The sequence below is a fragment of the Crotalus tigris genome, unplaced genomic scaffold (genome assembly GCF_016545835.1).
Source record: "Crotalus tigris isolate CLP2741 ecotype Arizona unplaced genomic scaffold, ASM1654583v1 scf7180000017683.1919423, whole genome shotgun sequence".
Classification (NCBI taxonomy): domain Eukaryota; kingdom Metazoa; phylum Chordata; class Lepidosauria; order Squamata; family Viperidae; genus Crotalus; species Crotalus tigris.
The window spans coordinates 1,029,082-1,040,178 of NW_024096563.1; positions in this window are offsets into that span (position 1 = coordinate 1,029,082).

Genomic DNA, 11,097 nt, shown 5'->3' on the forward strand with positions numbered 1-11,097 from the left:
CACCATTGTGATTAAAACTGGCAAATAGTGGGTTAACCAGGCCTTCATAGAAAGAAGGGATATTCAGTTGGGTCAAAGTAGAAGAAACTGAAATCTAGGTTGGTTTCTCACTTGAAGCTCATGGGAAATTCATGGTCAAGACCCAAAAGACTCCACTGATGTTGGCCCTCGGAGATCAGCCGGGTGAAATCTCCAACTCTTAAGTTTGTGGTTGGTGATTTACTCTTTTCTTGCAATTCCAAATATACTTCCTTGGGAGTAAAATCCCTGGGATCACTCCACCTTAGCAACATGAAAGGGGATGGACTTCAATTCCCAGAATTCCCCAGCCAAAAAGAGAAAAGGTTGGGCCAAACAGTAACCTTTCTATCCCTTAACCAGGTAAACTTGCAAACTCTCATTGGATATCTGGAAAAAAATGGCAGCATTAATATTAACTCAGAAACGGTTCTGGGAACTTCAGCCAAATTTAGTGAAGTGTTTCCTGCCTTTAGGATGAAGCTTCTTGCTGCAGATCCAGCCTGTGCCATGGCAGGTCTGGATCTGGATCCCTCCTTGGACTTTTGCCTATAACTGGTTCAGCAGAAGATTTTTGCTTAGAGCGCTTTGGATCTCAGCCTATTTCCAATGCACTGGATTTGGCACTGCAGTCAAATCCAGTGGGAGGGGGCGGGACACCTTCCGTGGTCTGGAAAGCAAGGACCCGGCACCTTTACAAGTCCCTGCCATTCCCATAAGTGCAGAGATGATGACAAATACCTTGGGGCAGTGGGAATTGTAGTCTTCTGGCAGTATCCACAGCCCCAAGGTATCCTACCTTATCGGAAGGATGTATTGATGCAATTATCCTATAAAAACGTATTTCATACATTGCTGCCTCTGTGTTTTCAGGTTGCAGGTTGCCTAAGAAATATAAGAAAAAAGTTTCTAGCAGAACTACCAGATTCTGTAACAGCTTTGTTCCCTATGCTATCTATCTGGTAAATTCATTTTTCTCACCATGTGTATGTATACATCCGAACTAGATTGTGCTGTTTCTCTGGGTCATATATGTTTGTGTATGTGGGTATATGTATTATTATTATTATTATGGTTGTTGTTTTGTTGTTATTTTATTGTTATTTCATGTTTATGCAGTGTATGCAATGGAATCTCTTTTTAATGTATCAATGTACATTTAAAGTGACAATGAGATTATTCTATTCTATTCTATTCTATTCTATTCTATTCTATTCTATTCTATTCTATTCTATTCTATTCTATTCTATTCTATTCTATTCATAATAAAAAAGTTGTTTCCTAACATTAACAGGATGCACCTTTCCATTGCTGCGGCGCTATGGGAAATCTTCTGACTCTCTGCTTTCACAACTGACTGGTTCAGAGAGCAGGAAACATAAATATGAAAAGTTCAATGCTCAGAGCTGAGATGGGGATTTCTCCTGCACTCCAGGTGTTCAAGTTGAAGTCCAGGTAAGAAAGCAGAGCTGTCCTGCCATTAGCTCTCTCTTTAACTTTGGAAAGACATCAGTTCCACAAAACTTCTTTTACTTAGCCAACCATATGAAGAACCATTATGTTTAGATTAATAGAATAAGAATAAGACTAGACTAGACTAGATTAGACTAGACTAGACTAGACTAGTCTAGACTAGAATAGAATAGAATAGAATAGAATAGAATAGAATAGAATAGAATAGAATAGAATAGAATAGAATAGAATAGAATAGAATAGAATAGAGCTGGAAGGGACCTTGGAGGTCTTCTAGTCCAGCCCCCTGCTTGAGCAGGAGAACCTATACTGATCAAGCCATCACAATAGGAGAAAAGGAACTCGGGCAACTGGAGGGCTAGTCTCAAAATCCAGCTCCTATAAATAGGAGAATGAGAAGTGGCCACTCAGAGTAGTGCCAGCATAGTACAGCATTTTGAGAAGAAGATTCATGTGGGTCAGTTGGCTTAAGTGTCTCATAAGAAGCCTATTGATTAAAAGTGGGAAGCAGAACATTGCCCAAAAAAATGTGCACCTCCCTTTTATGCAAACTTGCTATTGATTAGATTTTAAAACCAAAATAGCACAAGGTAGAGGTCTTTCTATTAAGCAGCCACCGCGCCTTTTAGAACCAAGATATGTTTTCCTCGGTACTGTAAATAGGCCTATCGTGAGTAAGTCCATCCTAGGGCAAAGTTATAGGGACAATCCCATCTGTAAAGCAAGTAAATCTGAGTCATTCTAGATCTGTGGGACCTCAACTGCCCTGATGTCCTAGCCGGCAAAGAAGGATGTAAAAAGGCCAGTTCTTTGCAGTTATTTGTGAAGTTTCTTCACGCTTAGATACCACGAGAGAAACTTATTATACAAAGGTACTAAAAACCAATTTCTTGCTCAAGTGCAGTTGAAATGGCCGTGAAATTGGGCGTTGTTTCATGCGAATGCTTTCAGATATTGAAACACCATAGAATGGATGGAGGGCCCACCTCCCTTTGGTGAGAACCTGATTCATGGAGGAGAACCAGTTTGGTGCAATGGTTAAGGTGCTGGTCCAGGAGACAATGAGTTCTAGTTCCGCCTTAGACATGAAATCTGGCTGGGTGACTTTGGGCCATTCACCAGGAGACGGTGAGTTCTAGTCCTGCCTTAGGCATGGAAATCGGCGGGTAACTTTGGGCCAATCAACTGTCTCACCCCAACATACCTCTCAGGATTGTTGATGTAGAGCAGTGGTTCTCCACCTGTGGGTCGGGACCCCATTTAGGGTCGAACGACCATTTCACGGGGGTCGCCACACAACGCAGTCCGCCATTTTTTTCCCCTTTTCCTTAGCTGTGCTACTCCCTTTTATTCGATTGGCTTTTGAAAGCCAATAGAATAGACTCTCTTGAATAGAGTCTAATTCTATTGGCTTTCAAAAGCCAATAGGAATTGTCCAGGCTGTCTCTGCCCTGCTGAGCCCGCCAAAAGTCCCATTCTGCAAACGGTGCTGCACCAGTTGAGTAGTCCTCGACTTACGACCGGTTGGGGGTCGCGGCATTAAAAAGGTTGAGAACCACTGATGTAGAGAAAATAGGAGGAGGCGGGAGTTTTAGATATGTCTGCTGCATTGAATTACTTATAAAATAATAAAGGCAGGATAAAAATCTAATAAATTTCTCAACTTTTGGCCTCTCTAGGCGATCCTTTTCTGGAAAAAGAAATACAAGAACTTGGCAACTTTTAACTAATCATTTTTTCCAAGCAATTGTACCCACACATAAAAATGAGGCTATGGTATCAGTGAGACTGGAAGTCCTGGTGTAACTTAATTCATGAATACAAGAGGCATTTTTAACAAAAATTGTTTTTACAGCTACCAGGGTTGCTGGCTATTTTTTATTTTTGTATGACCCTTACTTGAGGTGCTTCTGTCCAAGGTCCTGAAAGCCCAGATTAATTTTGCTACCTAGCAAAATAAGCTTCAAAGGATTCACATGGTGGGTTAAGTTCTCATTTGCTGAGCCATCATTTATGACTTAAATTGTCTGGGCTAAGCCCGCCTGCCAACTCATAGACTGTGGTGTCCAACTCCATAATCAGGGCTCTTGCCAAAGAAGAGGCAACGAACAGTCTTGCAGCTGGGAGCTGAACATTTTTTCTTTTAATGAAGACAAGAGTATCAGAAGATGGGGGGCATTGTTAGCTGTAAAATACCCATTTTTTTTAGAGGGAAAAGACTGGTCGATGTAAAAGAAAATTCACAGCTCCAGGAATTTAAGTCAAGTTACAAAGATGGGATGACCTGACTTGTCAGACCCACTTTTTTCTGCCTGAATACTCCCTTCTTATGGGGCCCAGGGGCATTTATTGAAAGAAAGGTAGTGCTTTGTTAGCCTTTTTGTGTGTGTGCTTTTATTGCTCTTTTTTTAAAAGAGAGAGAGAGAGAGAGAGAGAGAGAGAGAGAGAGAGAGAAGAGGGGGGGGAGGAATCTCATGGGATCTAATCTAGATGGTGGGAATCTCAGATGCATGACGGAGACCTGTGAAGCAATGAAGAAACTTGATGGTTTTACTGATGGCCAGGATCTATCTACAGGTAGTTCTCAACTTACAACAGTTCATTTAGTTCAAAGTTATAACGGCACTGAAAAAAGTGACTTTTGACCGTTATTCACAGTTACTCCTTTTGAAGCAGCCCCATGATCCTGGGTTCAAAATTCAGATGCGTGGCAACCAGGTCATACTTATCCCAGTGGTGGGATTCAGCCAGTTCGCAACACTTCGGCAGAATCGGTAGCTAATTTTTTGTTTTCCAGGTCCAGAATGGACTTCCGGAAGCGGCATCCACGCAGAGAACCGATTATTCACCTATTTGAATCCCACCACTGATTATTATCTATCTATCTATCTATCTATCTATCTATCTATCTATCTATCCATCCATCCATCCATCTATCTATCATATCTCTATCTATCTATCTATCTATCTATCTATCTATCTATCTATCTATCTATCTATCTATCTATCTATCTACTATCTATCATATCTATCTATCTATGTCTGCTATCTGCCTCTCTTTATCTTTATCTATGTATCATCTATCTATCTATCTATCTATCTATCTATGTGTCTGTCTCACTCTCTCTCTCTCATCTGTCTGTCTATCATATCTATCTATTTCTCTCTCTCTCTCTCTCTCTCTCTCTCTCTCTCTCTCTCTCTCTCTCTCCTATCTATCCACCCATCCATCCATCTATCTATCTACCTACCTATCCAGTGGTGGGATTCAGCCAGTTTGCACCAGTTTGGCAGAACCGGTAGCTAATTTTTGGTTGCCCAGGCCCAGAATGGACTTCCGGAAGCGTCATCCACACAGAACCAGTTGTTCACCTATTTGAATCCTACCATTGCTTAGGACCGTTGCTGGGTCCCAAGGTCATATGATCAAATTCAATGGGGAAGGCGGGTTGACTTAAGAACCGAGTTACTAACATATCAACTGCAGTGATTCACTTAACAAATGGGGCAAGGAAGGACATAAAATGAGGCAAAACTCACTTAACAAATGTCTCACTTATCCACAGAAAGGGCTACCTGTACAGTACATAGGAAAAAATTAGTTTTAGTATTTTCCTTTAGTTCTGCCCGATTTCTCTTCTTCTGCATCCGATTATTTAGGCTGTAGACGTCCCTGTCCTTAAGACAGACCTTGTTTGGGAATAACAGATTGCACGGGTACTCTTCCTTTTCAAATTATCCAGCCAGTTCTCAAGCCCCTCATTTTTTTGCTTGATGGTGACAGATCCTTAATAAGTCCATGCATCAGAGAAATGGAACGGCCATCCTGAAAATTAAGTAGCCTCAGAGCAGCTCGTTGTGTGTTTGTTTTCAGAAACGGCCTGCCTTGTTCCCGTAGAGGATTTTGCTTTGGGGAAAATCTCAGAAGTCGCTTTGGAAAAGCCCGGCCTAGTTCCAGCATCTTATTCCTTGCTGATTCAGCAGACCACAGCCACTTTGTGCTATGCGGCCTTTCGAACACAGAGAAAACTGTATCCTGTGGCTAAAAGACAAAGATTTCTGCAAGCTGCATTGGAAAGCCATGTTCGCACTCCAAGGTCACGCTTTAACTTTAGCCAAGGGTCTCTGCTCTGCTTTCACAGGAAGCTTCGGAAGGGAGGAACAGGACTTGGCTGAAATTGGGAGGGGTTGGGGGGGCTGGGCTGAATGGGGTCATCAGAGTAGGTTTTTAAGACAACTCTCTAGGACAGGGGTCCCCAACCTTGCCAACTTGAAGACCTGTGGACTTCAACTCCCAGAATTCCCCAGCCAGCCATGGCTGGCTGGAGAATTCTGGGAGTTGGAAGTCCACAAGTCTTAAAGTCACCAAGGTTGGGGACCCCTGCTCTAGGATATTGATCAACAGGGGTGTTTCTCAACCTTAACAACCTGAAACTGGTTGGACGTCAGCCAGCACACCACAGCACAGCTGGCTGGGGAATTCTGGGAGGTGAAGCCCACCCAGCTTCGAGGTGCCAAGATTGAGAAACATCGATCAAAAGAATGAAATGGAAATCCCCTAATTCAGCATCTCCAACCTTTGTGACTTGGCAACCCATCAGAGGGGAGGAGAACCAGGCTGTGTGAGTAGTAGGCTGGCGTGCACTAATGGGTGATATATAAGCCTAAATGCTTAATCTATCAGAACAGAGCTGGAAGGGACCTTAAAGATCTTCTAGTCCAATTCCCTGCTCAAGCAGGAGACAAGTGGCTGCCCGGTCTCTTCTTTAAAACCTCCAATGATGGAGCACCCACAGCTTCTGGTGGCAAGCTGTTCCACTGGTTAACTGTCCTCACGGTTAGGCAGTTTCTCCTTAGTTCCAGTTTGCTTCTCTCCTTGATTAGTTTGCATCCGTTGTTTCTTGTCCTGCCCTCTGGAAAATAATTTGACCCCCTCTTCTTTGTGGCAGCCTCTCAAATACTGGAATGCTACTGCTAATGCTATCAGCAGCATATAAATTTGATATAGGCTATCCTCAACTTAACAACACTTCACTCAGTGACAGTTAGAAGTTACAACGGCACTGCCAAAAGTGAGTTAGGACCATTTTTCACACTTAGGACCTTTGCAACATCCCCATGATTTGCATTAGGACACTTGGCAACTGACTCACATTTGTGACCGCTGCAGCGTCCCAGAGTCATGTGATCTCCTTTGATGCACTTCTGACAAGCAAAGTCAAAGGGGGAAACCCAGATTTGCTTAACAACCGGGTTACTGACTTATCAGCTGTGGTGATTCACTTAACGACTGTGGCAAGGGGGGGAAAGACTCACTATAACAATTTTGTCAGTTAGCCACATAAATTTGGGCTCAATCGTGGTCATAAGTTGAGGACTACCTGTAAATACATTTGATAAATCATCCTACATAATGCATCCTCCAATATAATAAAGCAGATGACTGCATTAGAGGAGTTCCATTAAAAGTGGGAAAAAATCTCCTTATTTGAGATAAGATAATAACCTTGTCATTTTTTTACTGTGGGCACAACGGCACACATCAACAATAAAATTTAGTGCCCACTCTCAAAGTGAAACACATACATGACACATACCTAAACATACTATGAACTACATATGTATAGACCCACATCCCTACATATACGTAGCAAATAAATAATAAATAATAAATACTGAATATATCTTGAATATATAACAGAAGGAGGAAGCTTGAGAGTTCACAAGGTTAATGCTGTATGGAATGAAACTATGGCTGAATCTGGATGTTCTGCTACAGATACCACAAAGCCCCCTCCTCCCAAAAGGGAACAAGGAAAACAGGTCGTGAAGAGGATGTGTAGTGTCCCAGATGATCTTACGGACCCTGCTCAAGCAGCGCTTCTGTGCTATGTCCTGGATGGGAGAGAGGGAGCTGCCAATGATCTTTTCGGCCATCCTCCTGCACCGCCTTCCTGTCTGAAGCAGGGATGCCTCCAAACCAGACTGTGATGCTGTATGACAGGATGCTCTCGATTGTCTCCCTGTAGAAAGTGGTCAGGACAGGGGAAGGAAGACGTGCTTTTCTCATGCGATGCAGAAAATTCAGGTGCTGCTGTGCCCGCTTCACCAGTTTCTCGCTGTTGAGCGACCAAGTCAGTCTACTCGTTAGCTGCACACCCAGGAATTTGATGCTGGTAACCATTTCCACAGGTGAATCATTAATGCACAGAGAATTTGTCGCTGTGCCTGCCTTTTCTGAAATCAACAATGATCTCTTTGGTTTTTCCGGTATTTAAAACTAGGCTGTTTTCCTTACACCAGTTCACCAGCCCCTCAACCTCCTTGCGGTAAGCTTCCACCTTGTCATCCTGAATAAGGCCCACTACTGTTGTATCATCTGCAAACTTCATAATATGGTTGGTGGCAAACCTAGCACAACAGTCATGGGTCGACAGGGTGAACACTTAAGATGTGCTACAAGTTTAAACTCTTTTGCCTTTCCCCATTTGGGGTTAGGATATGTGTTTCTTCAAGTCAAAGTCACTTCCCAGGTCTTTTTGTCATGTTTTCTTATTAAGTTTCTTCAGAGGCTCTGAATTTATCATTTGTGCTGGGTGGAAAGCAATAATTTGTAGTGACATCATCTAAGAGGCCTGCGGGCAAAAAGCAAGAGGGGGGGGGGAGATGTTTCACATTAGCAAGGAAAAGAAGAGAGGAAACCAGAGGGAGGTGGGAACTAAAAAGGAAATCTATCTCCAGTTCGGAGCAATAAACCAGTTTAATTCTAAAAGCTGTACAGCCTCCTGGGCACCGAGAGGATCCGTCTTCGTTAGGAAAGCCAGAAGCTGAACAGCTGCCACCTTTGTGACAGGAAGAAAAACATGACAGGGATAATTTAGGATTTTAGGGCTTCAAAAGGCAGAAAAAGGTCTTTGCTTTTCAAAGGAAAAGGAAAACTAAGAAGTTACAAACAAGCCAGTTTGGAGTGGAGCAGCATGGAGGTGTCAGTAATAAATAAATAAAATGAACAGCATGTTCTTCAGATGGGTTAACAGAGGGGTGTGAGGCCTGCTCTTTAGAGAGCTGGTCCCTAACTCTGACCTGAGATAATCAGTCTTAAGAGATTAACCATGTTATGCTGTGGATAAATACTAACATTGGGGTTAGTGGGTGATAACTGGAGAACATGCACCATTGCTGGGGATTGGGGTATTTCTTTTTTCTTTCTTCTTTTGTTTGTTTGTTTGGAAAACCTCATGAAAACCTTATGGTACCTATTTGTACTTTCAGGAATCCTGCAAGAGAGGCCGCGGTTATGCCCATTTTACAGGCAAGGAATGAAGGATGAGGCAAAGGAGAAATTATGACTTTGACCAACTCTACCCAAAATAACTGCTGGAATATCTACGGCAGTGGTTCTCAACCTTTGTAATGCCGCGACCCCCCCCCCAACCAGTCGTAAGTCGAGGACTACTCAACCGGTCGTAAGTCGAGGACTACTCAACTGGTACAGCACCGTTTGCAGAATGGGACTTTTGGCAGGCTCAGCAGGGCAGAGACAGCCTGGACAATTCCTATTGGCTTTTGAAAGCCAATAGAATTAGACTCTATTCAAGAGAGTCTATTCTATTGCTTTCAAAAGCCAATAGAATAAAAGGGAGTAGCACAGCTAAGGAAAAGGGGGAAAAAAATGGCGGACTGCGTTGTTTGGCGACCCCCGTGAAATGGTCGTTCGACCCCAAATGGGGTCCCGACCCACAGGTTGAGAACCACTGATCTATGGAGAGTCTCAATCATCCAGGTCATGGTTGTCCCAAAGGTGCTTTTTCAAGAGTCAACTGGACTTTCTTTGTTTTTCCTTGAAGACGTTTTGCTTCTCATCCAAGAGGCTTCTTCGGTTCGGACTGAATGGTGGGGAATGGAAGGACTGGCTAACGACCAGATGCCTGCAAGGATATATAAATCCTTCCATTCCCCCACCATTCGGTCAGAACTGAAGAAGCTTCTTGGATGAGAAGTGAAACGTCTTCAAGGAAAAACAAAGACAGTCCAGTTGCCTTTTGAAAAAGCAGCTTTGGGACAACTTGCTGGAATAGCTAAGCTTCTAGAGCAGGGGTGTCTAACCTTGCTCCCCCCCCCCCCCGCTCTAGAGATTCTACCTGGGCTTCGGTAGGCAGGTGAAGAGAGGAAAATGGTGTTTGAGACCAAATGTACTACAATCCTTCTCCACGTGGCTTTCACAAATCTTGCCCTTCTTTCTCTCCCTTCCTGTTAAGCTGTGCTTGAAAATGGAAGGAACTGACCTGAAAACAAGTACAGCTCTCTAATCCACAGAGAACATTTTGAAAAGCAAACTCAAGGCTGCCTGCACTGAAAAACACAACCGTTCAGTCCAGGTAAGTGATTTCTCCTTAAAACCTTCCTGAAAATGCAGAGTAAAAAAAAAAAAAATGCAGCTGGCATTGGCCAAGGTCTCAGATTCGGACCTTACTTCAAAAGTTCAGGACAAACTTCGAATGGTCGGTAAACAAATAATTGCAAGTTGAGAACTAGCTGTAATATTTTCATTGCAATGCTTCCCACTGAAGGGCCAGTTAGGGCCCAGAGAGCAGTGGAGGGGCAGATGGGTGTCTACTTACCATGTTTGCAAAATAGGAGCATCCAGGCACAAGAGAAAAACTATTAGCAAATTTCTGAGGAGGGTAAAATTTTCAGAAGTTCTCTCTCCAAAAACAAAAAACCAAACCCCAACTTCAAGGCAAGGACTCTGAAATAAAAGACACCATAGCAGACATCAAAAATGCTCCACGCTACAATATTTAATCCCAGATGCCGCTTTTCTTTCTTCTTTCTCTCCTCTTTTTTCTTCCCTAACTGTACATTCACATACATGTTTATTTGTGCGTTTAGTTTTTTTGGCCCGGGGCTAGGGACAGAGTTTTCTTCTTGCAAAAAATGAGAACCTTATCAGCACTGTTTCCTTCTCTGCAATCCAATTAAACCTCGCTCGCAGCTCTCTGCTATTCTATTTTAGTACAGAAAACTCTGCAGCTTTGGGCTGGCAAGAAAGAAAAAAGCCATCCAGCAAAGCTGAGTCAGCTACATGACACCAGCAATGCAATTTCAGGATTCTGCTCTGATTTACGTACCCGGATTTCTCGGCCATAAGGCACTTTTTTTGGCCTGAAAACTTCCCAATCCGTGTCCTCATGTGGGCAATCTCAGGTGAACAAACCTGCACAATACACCTTTATGCACTGTGATGAAGTAGTTATGTAAAACATGTTTTTTTTTTAACTTTGGTTGCTGAAGAGAAAATTTCTTCAAAGCTCATCCACATAGACCAGTGTTTCTCAACCTTGACAATTTTAAGGCATGTGGACTTCAACTCCCAGAATTTCACAGCCAGCAATGCTGGCTGTGGAATTCTGGGAGTTGAAGTCCACATGCCTTAAAATTGTCAAGGTTGAGAAACACTGACATAGACTGTCGAATGTCTACAGACTGCCCTCTGGTGCTCACGTTGGGAAATAGCACCCATCTCCGGATCCCTCGCGGTGCTAGTCTTGAATTATGTCATTTTATTAGCCCAGAAAGAGCATGTAAACAAAAAATGACAAAAAA